Raw genomic sequence first — 11,894 nt, forward strand, 5'->3', positions numbered from 1 at the left:
TCAGAGGAGACTAGGAAACAGTTAAAACCAGTTTAAAAATAAATAAGACAGCCTGACCTGTGGTGGGATAGTGGACAGAGCATTAACCTGGAATGCCGAGGTTGCCGGTTCAAAACCCCAAGCTTGCCTGGTCAAGGCACATACAAGAAGCAACTACGAGTTGATGCTTCCTGCCCCCCCCACCCCCTTCTCTCTCCTAAAATCAATAAATAAAAACTAAATAAATAAATGAGACACCTGAAATGCTGGGGGATGAGATTGAGGTCCTAGAGTTCAGGAGGTTGGATTCAATAGCTCTGCTCAAAGAGACTCCTCTGGGGATGTTCTTGGTGCTGCTGTGTGGGCTGTGCCCTGTAGGACCTAAGCATAAACCGACAGATTGAAGCACAGATGAGTGGAGTGAAGTCTCAGGCTGCATGGAACTGTCTGATGTGTAGTAGAAGGTCCTAGTGATCCTAAATTGGTCTTACCCAGTGATTCAGCTTCACTCACCACACTGAGGGGCACACAGGCTGAGATTACAGTGTAGTGGTCGTGGGCAGGACTTTCTCCACCGGAGGCCCAGGAGAGGGGAACTGCATGCTTTTTGTACGCCAGTCTCCCAACAGCCTGGGCTGCATCATCTTGGACTTACACAACATGGAGGCAACGTGCCAGCCACTTGGAGTTGGCGGGAATGGATGTGACATCAAAGCCCCTGCTCCGGCCCTGGCCGGTTGGCTCAGTGGTAGAGCGTCGGCCTGGCATGCAGGAGTCCCGGGTTTGATTCCTGGCCAGGGCACACAGGAGAAGCGCCCATCTGCTTCTCCACCCCTCCCCCTCTCCTTCTCTGTCTCTCTTCCTCTCCCGCAGCCAAGGCTCCATTGAAGCAAAGTTGGCCCAGGTGCTGAGGATGGCTCCGTGGCCTCTGCCTCAGGCGCTAGAGTGGCTCTGGTTGCAACAGAGCGACACCCCAGATGGGCAGAGCATCGCCCCCCGGTGGGCGTGCCGGGTGGATCCCCGTTGGGCGCATGCGGGAGGGAGTCTGACTGCCTCTCCATTTCCAACTTCAGAAAAATGCAAAAAAAAAAAAAAAAAAAAAAGCCCCTGCTCCATACTCATATGGCACATAGCAAGACCTCAAAAACTGTGGGTGTTTCTTCCTTTATACCTGCACCGGGGATGTGGGATGAGAGAAGAAAACAGAATCAGCTGACAGCCTGGGATGGGGCACAGCCCTGACTCCGGGCCCCACATCCCATATGGCTGCTGCCCACCTCCATCATTAGGGCACCTGTAGGCACCCCAGACGGCCTGATGCAGCCAGGTCTCTGCCAGGCCACTCCAGGAGCATGGGAGAGGGTTGAGCAATGGCTTGCAAGGGCATGAAGCAGCTGTGCTGCTTCCCCGGCACCTTGGCTGCCTCCTCTGTGGAGTGGAGCTAACATGTCTAAGTTAAATATAAAAATTTTTTGTTGGACCCTGGCCGGTTTGCTCAGTGGTAGAGCATCGGCCTGGCGTGCAGGAGTCTGGGTTTGATTCCCAGCCAGGGCACACAGGAGAAGCTCCCATCTGCTTCTCCACCCCTCCTCCTCTCCTTCCTCTCTCTCCCTCTCCTGCAGCCAAGGCTCCATTGGAGCAAAGTTGGCCCGGGCACTAAGGATGGCTCTATGGCTTCTGCCTCAGGTGCTAGAATGGCTTGGATTGCAGCAGAGCAACACCCCAGATGGGCAGAGCATCACCCCCTGGTGGGCATGCCAGGTGGATCCCGGTCGGGCACATGTGGGAGTCTGTCTGACTGCCTCCCTGCTTCTAACTTTGGAAAAATACACACACACACACACACAAAATTTTCTTTTATTGTAGTTCTCATGTGTCTCACTGGCCAGGCGTGGATGAAATGAATCCAGGGTGAACTACCACTTGCTGAGCATTAACCACATATAAAATTCTCTACAGCACATTATTTCTCTTAGGCCTCTCTACCTAAGACGTAGGTCCTACTGATTAATCGATTTTGTATCTGAGGACGGTGATACACAGGTAAGTAGCTTGCCCAAAGTCAGAGAGCTGATACCTGGAACTTGAGACTTGGCCTTAGAGCTAGATTTTTTCACCCCTGGCCTGTATAATAGGTGCTGGTGCACAGATGTTCCCCTCCAGCTCAGTCCTCTTAGCTGGAAAGGGCCAGTGGGGGCGTGAAGTGAGCTGGCCAGTGTGGTCTGGTGTCCCACTTCTGGGCAGAAACCAGGGCCATAGAGGAGATACAGTGTCTGCGCCATGCCTCCTCTGCCTGGAGTAAGATGGGGATTTGGCTACTGGAGAGGGACCTTGGGGCATCAATGGGACTGAGAGCATGGCACTGTGCCTGAGGAATGTATAGGGTGCTTGGGGAAGGTCTCCTGAGGAGGTGTGGTCTTGCTGGTGTGGTCAGTTTGTGGTCAGAATGGGAAGGGTTCTGGATGGATCAGCATGTGCAAGGCAGAAAGAGCATGTTCAGGGACTTGGAAGTAGTTCTGGGTGTCCTTGGTCTGGGACAGTGCTGGAAAGGGGGAGGGGGGTAGCAAAGGGAAGCTTAGGGTGAACCATGAAAATCCGTGCAAGCCATGCTGAGCAACCTATACTTTATTCTCTAGGTTTGATGTTTTCAAGCACAGGGAAGTTTTGGAGCAGGGAGAGACTCAGGTCTGCATTACAGAAAAATTGAACAGGACAGGAAACAGGTGGACTGTAGGATAGAGTCTGGAGGACGGAGAGAGCCTGGGTTAAGTGAGAGACGGTGATGCCGGAATAGGGCAATGATGGCATGGGACAGGTGGTGTCTGCAGCAGCCAGGGTCAGTGGTACATCTTTCACAGAGGGCCTGCTTCCCTGCACACTTTCCCAAAAGGCCAAATGGACATACACAGCCTTCCTGCCATCTCAACTCAATGCCTTGAGAAAATTTTTTTTTGTATTTTTCTGAAGTTGGAAACGGGGAGGCAGTCAGACAGACTCCCTCCCGCATGCGCCCAACCGGGATCCACCCAGCACGCCCACCAGGGGGCGATGCTCTGCCCATCTGGGCATTGCTCTGTTGTAACCAGAGCCATTCTAGCACCTGAGGTGAGGCCATGGAGCCATCCTCAGCACCCGGGCCAACTTTGCTCCAATGGAGCCTCAGCTGCGGGAGGGGAAGAGAGAGACAGAGAGGAAGGAGGGGGGAGGGGTGGAGAAGCAGATGGGCGCTTCTCCTGTGTGCTCTGGCCGGGAATCAAACCCAGGACTCCTGCACGCCAGGCCGATGCTCTACCACTGAGCCAACTGGCCAAGGCCCCTTGAGAACATTTTTAAAAACCCAGAAACTAAAGGAAAAGCAATATAATTCCAGTTTCAGCCTCAATATATACTGCTCACAAAAATTAGGGGATATTTCAAAATAAATATGAAGAGATAAAAGCATTTGATTTTTTTATTAAACAAGAACATCATAAAAGCAAATGACAAATCAAAGAAAGTTATTTGATTTTGCAAATGAGATGCAAAACCAATTTCTTTCATTGGTGAAAATGCACTGTACAAAAGACTGAAAGTACTGGAGTATCTGCACGTTCTCTGATCCCCTAATTTTTGAGGAATGAATTTTCCTTAGATAGCATTTAATAGCTTTTTTTTTTTTTTTTTTTTTTTTTTTTTTTTTTTTTTTTTTTTTTTTTTTGACAGAGAGAGTCAGAGAGAGGGACAGATAGGGACAGACAGGAAGGGAGAGAGATGAGAAGCATCACTTCTTTGTTGTGGCACCTTAGTAGTTCATTGACTGCTTTCTCATATGTGCCTTGACTGGGGGGAAAGGGGATTACAGCAGAGTGAATGACCCCTTGCTCAAGCCAGTGACCTTGGTCTCAAGTCAGTTACCTTGGGCTTCAAGCCAGCGACCTTTGGGATCAAACCAGCGACCATGGTGTCGTGTCTATGATCGCACACCCAAGACAGCGACCCCACACTCAAGCTGGTGAGCCTGTGCTCAAGCCAGCGACCTCGGGGTTTCAAACTTGGGTCCTCTACGTCCCAGTCTGATGCTCTATCCACTGCACTGCCACCTGGTCAGGCTAATAGCTATTTATTTATTTATTTAGTGAGAGAGAGACAGGCAGGAAGGGAGAGAGATGAGGAGCATCAGCTCATAGTTGCGGCACTTTAGTTCATTGATTTCTTATCTTATTTGCCTTTACCAGGGTGCTCGAGCCAAGCCAGTGACCCCTTGCTCAAGTCAGTGATCTTGTGCTCAAGCCAGCGACCTTTGGGCTCAAGCCAGCAACTATGGGGCCATGTCTATGATCCCAAGCTAAGCTGATGACCCCTTGTTCAAGCTGGTGAGCTCACACTCAAGCCGATGACTTTGGGTTTTTACCTGGGTCCTCAGCTTCCCAGGTCCACTCTCTATCCACTGCCCTACCACCTAGTCAGACTTAATAGCTTTTAATAGCTAGGTATAATCCTGATCAAGTCCTATGACCTCTATCTTCTCCTTTTGTTCTAGATAATATCTTCTATCCTGCAGGCTTGTTGTAAGGGCTATAAATGATATTATATCATATTTTTGCATTCACACAGTAGGCATGCAATAAAAACTCTCATTGCCATTACCATTATTATTTTAGAAGTCTGCATCTACTCATATAGCAAAATTTTCCTGGTGACATGAAGTAAATGAGATTGCTTCCCTTCATGTGTAACCAAGAGTGGAACACACTGCAGCCAAGAGAAATGCTTTACCCCATATCCTACTGAGGACCCATCATTTATATATTTATATTATAGTAGAGAACAGACTCTGATGTGATTCAGGCAAGCATTGTACAAAGACATTCAGTCTAACAGGGTAGGATAACCTTGGCAATGGTTTGTTTATCTATTCATTCAGCAGATAGTCACTGGTCCATACTCTGTGCCAGGCATTTTCTTAGTTATAGTGGTGAAGAAAACAGTTCCTATTTTCAGGGAGCTTACAGTCCAATGGGGGAGGCAGAGAGCATTGTAACCCACTTACTGGTGGATTGTTAGGACTAAATGCTGGGCAGTCAGTTGAGACTGTTGCATAGTTCTTGATTTCTTTCTTATTTGAGAGTGAAAAAGAGGCAGGGAGAGAGAGGAATATTGAGCTGCTCCTGTATGTGCCCTGACTGGGGAATAGAACCAGCAACCTCCACACTCTGGGATAATGCTCCAACCAACCGAGCTATCTGTCCAGGGATTGATTTTTAAATTTTTAAAAATTATTTTTATTATTTTTATTTTTTACAGAGACAGAGAGTCAGAGAGAGGGATAGACAGGGACAGACAGACAGGAACGGAGAGAGATGAGAAGCATCAATCATCAGTTTTTCATTGCGATACCTTAGTTGTTCATTGATTGCTCTCCCACATGTGCCCTGACCGCGGGGCCACAGTAGACCAAGCAACCTCCTGCTCAAGCCAGCAACCCTGGGCACAAGCTGGCGAGCCTCCCTCAAACCAGATGAGCCCATGCTCAAGCTGGCGACTTTGGGGTCCCGAATCTGGGTCCTCCGCATCCCAGTTCGACGCTCCATCCACTGTGCCACCGCCTGGTCAGGCGGATTAATTTTTTAAAATTTATTAATTGACTTTGTAGAGAGACAGAGAGAAGAGAGAGAGGGGGGATGGGGAAGGGAAGCATTTATTTGTTGTTCCACTCAGTTGAGCATCCTTTGGTTGCTTCCCCTGTATGCCCTGACTGGGGATTGAACCTGCAGCCTTGTCATATCAGGATGGTGTTCTTAACAGCCTGAGCTAACCAGCCAGGGCCAGTTCCTCATTTCTTTTGCATTCTTTACTTCACACATGCTATTCTTCCTTGAATCTCCCCCAACCCCTTTTACCTGGCTCACTTCTGCTTCAAGACTCACTTCAGGCACTGGCCGGTTGGGTCAGTGGTAGAGCATCGGGCCAGTATGTGGATGTCCTGGGTTCGATTTCCAATCAGGGTAAACAGGAGAAGAAACTATCTGCTTCTCCACCCCTCCTCCTTCCTCTCTCTTTCTCTTTCTCTCTCTCTTTCCCTCCCACAGCCTCAGTTGGTTTGAGTGCATTGCCCTGGGCGCTGAGAATGGCTCCGTAGAGCCTCTGCTTCAGGTGCTAAAAATAGCTCAGTTGTAAGTATGGCCCCAAATAGGCAGAGTATCGGACCCAAATGAGGAGAGTTACCAGGTGGATCCCAATCAGGAAGCATGTGGGAGGTTGTCTCTCTATATCCCCTCCTCTCACTTAAGAAAGAAAGAAAGAAAGAAAGAAAGAAAGAAAGAAAGAAAGAAAGAAAGAAAGAAAGATAAAACTAAAGACTTCAGGTGTTGCCTCCTCATGAAGCATTCCCAGATTGCCCCACCAACCATGTATGGCTGGGTGATGTGTTTCCACTACACTAGGGGTCCCCAAACTAAGGCCCGTGGGCCGCATGCAGCCCCCTGAGGCCATTTATCTGGCCCCCACTGCACTTCCGGAAGGCGCACCTCTTTCATTGGTGGTCAGTGAGAGAAGCATAGTTCCCATTGAAATACTGGTCAGTTTGTTGATTTAAATGTACTTGTTTTTGGCCTGACCTGTGGTGGCACAGTGGATAAAGCGTCCACCTGGAAATGCTGAGGTCGCCTGTTTGAAACCCTGGGCTTGCCTGGTCAAGGCACATATGGGAGTTGATGCTTCCAGCTCCTCCCCCCTTCTCTCTCTCTGTCTCTCCCTCTCCTCTCTAAAATGAATAAATAATAAAATAAAAAAATATAAAAAAAATAAATGTACTTGTTCTTTATTTTAAATATTGTATTTGTTTCCATTTTTTTTTGTTTTTTTTTTACTTTAAAATAAGATATGTGCAGTGTGCATAGGGATTTGTTCATAGTTTTTTTTATAGTCTGGCCCTCCAACGGTCTGAGGGACAGTGAACTGACCCCCTGTGTAAAAAGTTGGGGGACCCCTGCACTACACTTTATGCTTTTAGTATCTTGACGTTTTCCACAGTTCTTTGTAATGATTGTTAGATGTCTATTTGCTCTCTACACTAGTTGTTCTTTGAGTGCAAGAAGATGTTTTATATAACTCTATGTAAGTCATGTGGGGGTTTTGTATAAATATTCGTCAGCTTTCTGAACTTTAGGAATCACTCTTTTCTTTCAAACCCCAATAGCAACAATTCACACCCCAAGAGCTCACTAGTCCTCACCCACTCTCTCCCTGTGGGCCTCTTTGCTGCTGCCACTACTCTCTCCATCCCGCTCTACCTGAGTATGGACGTGATGCCCTCTTCTAATTCCCCCAAATATAGACAAGAACAAGACATAATATGAAATAAAACTTTATTGAATACTTAAGGATAATAGAATGAAATTTCTGTACAAAAAGAATAAACTTTAAAATAAGAAAATAGATAGCTATTATTTTATATAGCATACTTTTTTTTTTTTTTAAGGTGAGAGGAGAGGAGATAGTGAAGCAGACACCTGCATGTGTCCTGGCCAGGATCCTGGTACCCCTGTAACCCCCATTTGGGGATGATGCTTGAATCAACCCAGCTATTTTTAGCACCTGAGGCTAATGAGCTCAGACCAACAGAGCTATCCTCATTGCCTGGGGACATACTTGAACCAGTCAAGCCACTGGATGCGGGAGGAAAAGAGGGAGAGAAGGGGGAAAAGGAGGAGGAGAGAAGCAGATGGTCACTTAATGTGTGCTCTGAGCAGGGATCGAACCCCTGACATCCACACTCCAGCCAGTGCTCTATCCACTGAAACACCAGCCAGGGCGTCACATAACATACTTTTGAAGCTCTGTACCAAGCACTCTTCAAGATCTTAGGGATATGGCCACAAAAAAAACAGACAAAAACTCTCTACTTTCAGGTGCTCAAATTCTTGCAAGGGGAGAGATATGCTATGAATTCAGGGAGATAAGTGCTATTGCTGTGATGACCAGGTTGTTGAAATGGGAGAGTAACAAAACTGTGGTGTTTCTGTGAGATGGAAGGAAGGACCTTTGGCGAAATTTTCTCCTCAGTCAGGACTTGAGGGCCATTTTGCCAGAGAGTAGTAACTTCTATATAAGATATTAAAAACGTGTAGGCACATAGTTCACCTCCTGTGGGGGTGGGGAGTAGGAATAAATGCTGGAGAAAAGAAGGTGGGTGGTGGAATTCTCCCCTCAGCTGCTGCCCAAGTTGACAGAAAGGAAGGTGTGGGTGCAAGTTGTTAACGTGTGGAGCTCAGGGCACCTCAGCTTGGTCTGGTATCATCTATCTTGACTGACCTTTCTGGCAAGGTATACAGAACACCTTCTAAAAAAAGCCATATGGTCAAATCCTCTCAACCTGCCTGGAGAAGTCAGTGGAGGTTTCTTAGGAGGTGTCAGGGGGACAGCTTGTTCAGATTAAGTATCATCCTATGTTAATTACAATTCTTGTTCCCCAGGAATCCAGGACAGAGGAACAGACAAATGAGCTGGTTTGGCTCTGCTCCCTGTTTACACACAGTCCCACTTAAGACACATTGCAGTGTTTTTGCTTATAAAAGTATCTTAGTTATTCCTCTGGTGTCTTAAAAAATGACATAGTCAGCCCTGGCCGGTTGGCTCAGCGGTAGAGCGTCGGCCTAGCGTGCGGAGGACCCGGGTTCGATTCCCGGCCAGGGCACACAGGAGAAGCGCCCATTTGCTTCTCCACCCCTCCGCCACGCTTCCCTCTCTGTCTCTCTCTTCCCCTCCCGCAGCCAAGGCTCCATTGGAGCAGAGATGGCCCGGGCGCTGGGGATGGCTCTGTGGCCTCTGCCTCAGGCGCTAGAGTGGCTCTGGTCCCAATATGGCGACGCCCAGGATGGGCAGAGCATCGCCCCCTGGTGGGCAGAGCGTCGCCCCATGGTGGGCGTGCCGGGTGGATCCCGGTCGGGCGCATGCGGGAGTCTGTCTGACTGTCTCTCCCTGTTTCCAACTTCAGAAAAATGAAAAAAAAAAAAAAATGACATAGTCAACACTGTGCAAACTGATGTGCTTCTCACACTCAAGTCACTGACTCACCTGTGACAGTTGTTCTCTAATTTAGAGAGAACTTTTCAGTTTAATTCTGTTCTTTGCCTCTGCTGGTTGAGCCTCTTTTCTGATTAAATACCATGCTGGACTGCAAAAGAGAATGGAGCTTTGAGATTCAGTGACTTAAGTGTTTATCCAACTAGATTATTCAACCTCTGATCCTCAAGTTTTCCTTTCCACATGAGAGATAACAGTACCTCTGTGAGTTTTGAGGATTAAGTGGAGCACCTAACATATGAAAAGTTTACCTATTTTTCATGCCAGTGAGCCAAGATGTTCACAATTTATTTTGCAAAAAGCACTGAGAATAATTTTGTTCTATATACAACATAAAGTAAAATGGAGTTAGTTTTTCCAGTGACTTCAAATAAGTAAATATCTCAAAAAAGCTAAACATAGAATTACTATATAGTCCATCAATTTCACTCCTATGTATATACCTGAAAGAACTGAAAATAGGGACTCAAATAGAAATTTGTACATAAATGTCTATAGAAACATTATTCACAACAGCCATAAGGTAGAAACCCAAATTTCCATTAACAAATGAATGGATGAACAAAATGTAATATGTCCATACAATACAATACTAGCCAGAAAAAGGAACGAAGTTCTGATATGTGCTATAGCATAGATGAACCTTGGAAACATTATGCTAAGTGATATAAGTTAGATGCAAAGGAACAAATATTGTATAATTCCACTTAAAACATCTAGAATAGGCAAATTAATGGAAACAGAAAGTATAATAGAGGCTAACAGGGGCTGGGGGAGGAAGAAATGGAGTTATTGCTTAATGGTTAATAGAGTTTCTGTTTGAGGTGATGAGAAAATTTTGGAAGCAGACAGTGATGACATTGCACAATGATATGAATGTAATTAATGCTACTGAATTATACACTAGAAAATAGCAAATTTTATGTAATGTATATTTTAGCATAATAGAAGTTGCTTAAAAAAGAGTAAGAAAAAAATTTTAAGTAAAAGAAAAAGGATAAGGAATATAAGGGAGTTAGGATCATTTAAAGTTGGGCTGAGATACTTAGCACTCATTTCCTTTCTTCTGAGCTACTGACTATTCCTAAGAGGCATACTTACAGTCACCTTCCTACTAACCCAGTAGAATGAACAGACAGTGAATTTCCTGTCCATATTTAATAAATGGAGAGAGTGTTTGAATCATAGGCTAAAAGAGTGATGTGCTTGCTCCTGGTGGTACAGTGAGTTTGGAAGACACTAGAATGTGTCCCAAGTTACACAGTGAGCATGGGATTAAAATTCAAATGCCATGTTTTACTGATTTCTTAAAAGTTAGACAAGTTGGGCTCAGTGGGTTACAGCATCGTCCCGATATGCCAAGGTTGCAGATTCAAGCCCTGGTCAGGGCACATAATACAAGAAGCAACCAATGAATGAATGCACAACTAAATGGAACAACAAGTTGATGTTTCTCTCTCTTTTCCTTCCTCTCTCTCTCTCTCTCTAAAAATCAAGAAATAAATCTAAAGAAAATAAAAGTGCCTCTAATAATTGTATGATTCCTCGGTCCCAGCAAGATGGTCCCTAAGGAAATTAGTTAAATTTCTGCCATCTTAACATTACTCTTATCAATTCTCTTACTCAAAAGGTCTATTTTCTTCCCTAAGACATTCAGATTATACCTCTCCTTCAAGGCCTGGCTCAAGTCCCACGTTGCATGAAGGCAATCTTGACTGCCCCAGCTTTTAACAGTTACTCCTTCTGAATTCCTGGTACACTTTGTCCCTTTTGGCATTTAGATTACAGTCTTCTGGTACAGTCACTGTTGTGTAGAGAGATGCCAGGCTTCTCAGAGGCAGAGCTTGCTGTATTCCCTGTGGTCCATGGTCTGGGTCACAACTTGGAATCCAGAAATGAAGTCAAGACTCAGGAATGGCCTCAATTGGGTAAACAAGATACAAAACAGGAATTCATAGTGACTAGGTTAGCGAATTCCTTATAGGAGAGTCTCCAGAGAAAGTCTAATGATTATTGGAAGGTTGCATGACCCAGATCAACTCTCAGTGAGGAGGGTCTTCAGGCTCAGACAGGATAGTACCATCACTCTGCAAGGTCAGACCTGCTGGGGACACTACCATGGTCCGAGTCTCTGGCTCTGCTTCCCTGTGTATATGTCCCCGTCCTTATTTTTTTATTCATTTTTTTTAAGAGAGGAGAGGGGGGAGAGAGAGAGAGAGAGAGAGAGAGAGAGAGAGAGGAGAGACAGAGAAGGGGGGGAGGAGCTGGAAGCATCAACTCCCATATGTGCCTTGACCAGGCAAGCCCAGGGTTTCGAACCAGCGACCTCAGCATTTCCAGGTCGACGCTTTATCCACTGCACCACCACAGGTCAGGCTATGTCCCCGTCTTTAAACACAGCTTTTCTTTAGATAAGGCTCAGTAGTATTGATTAGATTTTAGCTTTGGCTAAACTTGCCATTCCTAAGGTCACACCTGACCTGTTTGATTGGATGTCTACAAATGTCCTCAGACAGATGCCTCCTAAAAGCCTAACTTAATTCTCATGTGTTGATTCTTTCAAGATTCAGTCTTCACTTTTGGAGATCTTTTCTCAAGTTTGGAGGAGCCTGACCTATGGTGGCTCAGTAGGATAGAGTGTCGACCTGGAACACTGAGGTTGCCGGTTCAAAACCCTGGGCTTGCCTGGTTTTGCTTCCTGCTCCTTCCTCTTCTCTCTCTCCTTCTTTCCCTGTCTCTCTCTCCACTCTGAAAAAAAAAAAAAACTGAATAAGGTCTTTTTTTTTTTCAAGGACAGAGAGTCAGAGAGAGGGATAGACAGGGACAAATAGACAGGAACAAAGAGAGATAAG

Source organism: Saccopteryx bilineata, chromosome 4, assembly GCF_036850765.1.
Source record: "Saccopteryx bilineata isolate mSacBil1 chromosome 4, mSacBil1_pri_phased_curated, whole genome shotgun sequence".
In the NCBI taxonomy this organism is placed as follows: domain Eukaryota; kingdom Metazoa; phylum Chordata; class Mammalia; order Chiroptera; family Emballonuridae; genus Saccopteryx; species Saccopteryx bilineata.